Genomic DNA, 2,304 nt, shown 5'->3' with positions numbered 1-2,304 from the left:
TACTTGCAACGAGAGTTTATTATAACTTCTAAAACATCAATCTTCAGTTCTTCAAAAAATGGCGCCGTTGCCGGGAAATTGCAAACGTGTACCTTATTATTGGTTATTGTAAATATTTGCTTTTTAATTGTTTATTTGTTTCTATTTTTGTTTTTATTTTTGCTTTTTCATAAATTAAGAGGTTATTGATTTTTATTTAGTTATTAAAATTTTTTTCAAAAATTTGTTCTTCGTGTTCATCTTAACCTTCAAGTTGTTCTTAGTTATTTTCTTCGTTTTGATCTAAAAATTTTAAGTTTAGTGTCATTTTATTGTTTTTTCTCTTTCCTCATTAAATTCAAAAATTCAAAATTTAAAACTCAAATTTCAAATTTCAAATTTCAATTTTCAAAATTCAAAATTTAATTTTCAAATTCAAAATTTAAATAACCTTTTAATTTAAAATTTGTTTTTATTTTCGTTTTTATTTTTTATTTACTATTATGAGTTCTCACCCCTCTCGCTTTGAGTTTGGTTCCAATGTTGTTGCAAGGAATGGAAATTATAACAGGAACATGCATCAAGGTCAAAATAATCAGAGATGGAAGGAGCCACGAGGATCTGATCAACCCTTCCGGCAACAACACCTTCCACAGTACCACAGACAAAGACCATTCCGCGATGCATACCAAGATGATAGATATGATGGACCCCCATCATATGCTTATGAACCACCTCCCCAACATACCTTTGAACCACCAAACTCACAAGCCCCTTTTCACCATTCACCTCCATATGACCCTAACCCGTATCCACCGTACCACCCACCTTATGAGCCAAATGAACCCTCCTATCCACCCCAAACCTCCATGGAGAAAGTACTTACTGATCTAAACTCTACTATACAAGCTCTCGTTGCCCAAATCAGACCACCAAATACCTTCAACAATCAACCCTCAAGCTCTAGTGCACTTCCTTTTCAACCACAGAATGTTCTCTCCATCCCATCACCACCATCCATGGAAGGGCACCCACATCCATCAATCCAAGAGCAACATGATCCCAATGATGCTATTGACATGGAACAAGAGAGAATGGATCATCTTCGCGAATCCATACTTCATAAGGAGCTAGAGGAGGCCCTAAAGGTGAAGGAGCCACCACCTCCATATACATCATGTCCATATCCATCTACCCAAGAGCCATATGATCCTAATCATGCAATCCAAGCGGAACAAGAATCAAGAGATCATCTCAAGAAATCAGTGGATCGATTTCTTGTAACCCTTCACCAATTGAATCAAGCGATAAATCAATTAGCTTCCCGACGTTCGGACACTCAAGGAACCCCCATGGCTTCATGTGGACAATCTAATGAAGAACGTAGCATGAAGGAGACATTAGAAACTCCGGTGGACAGTAAGGAGCATGAATTTGTACTGGAACAAGTGGAGGAAGCCAGAATTATTGAAGAAGAAGAAGTGGTTGAAGACTTGGGAGATGCTGAACCTCCATGGGAAAGTCAAGACATAGAACCTCCTTCCAAGACGGTTGCATTTGATGATGAGGAGGGTGTACAACCTCCAAGGCATATCATAGTTGAAGACTTGGAAGAGGTTGGTCAAGAAATGGAGATTAAAGAAGAAGAAGCACAGCCTCCCATGCCCTTGGTGAGCAATAAAGAAGAGATTAAATTGGAAGAAAGCTACCAAGAGGAAGAGGTTGATATTGAAGAAACTTGCAAAGAGGTGGAAGTTGTCAGAGAAGAGCACAAGGGAGTGGAGCTTGCAATTTCATTAAAAATACCTCCCCCTAAGTTGCCATCATCCTTCACAACATTCAAGTGGGTAAAATTCATATCCCTTAGCTTTCTAATTCCACTTGAATATGGGCTACTGGAGACGGATAGTCAACTTAGAGCTCTTTGTGGCATTAAGAGTAAGAGGAAGATGGTCAGTGGTAAGAATTGTCCTGCTAGGTTCATTATGGTTGGAAGCTTTAAGTTTAAACGCAAAGGTTGGTGTAGAGCTCAACTGAATGGGTCTAGGAAATTGTTTGGCCGCTTTAGTGAGAATTCAGATTGCTTGCTACCCGGATGGAATGATAATGATCAACAAGAAGACGGGTGCAAAAGCAAGATTTGGGACCCCGAAATTCAGTCTAGAAATCAACACTCTTGGGGCCTTGTCACTTGCTTTAACTTACTTGAAGGCTTTCTGCGCCTAGTTTGGGATCCCGGAGGTTACTGGAAGCACAAACACTGGTGGGGATTCCTGGATGAATACAAGCATAAGCCACCATAACAGGGAGCTCACCAAATGTCCA

Source organism: Arachis hypogaea, chromosome 13 (genome assembly GCF_003086295.3).
Source record: "Arachis hypogaea cultivar Tifrunner chromosome 13, arahy.Tifrunner.gnm2.J5K5, whole genome shotgun sequence".
In the NCBI taxonomy this organism is placed as follows: domain Eukaryota; kingdom Viridiplantae; phylum Streptophyta; class Magnoliopsida; order Fabales; family Fabaceae; genus Arachis; species Arachis hypogaea.
The sequence above is the reverse complement of the archived record's forward strand: the minus strand, read 5'-3'. Positions refer to the sequence as shown.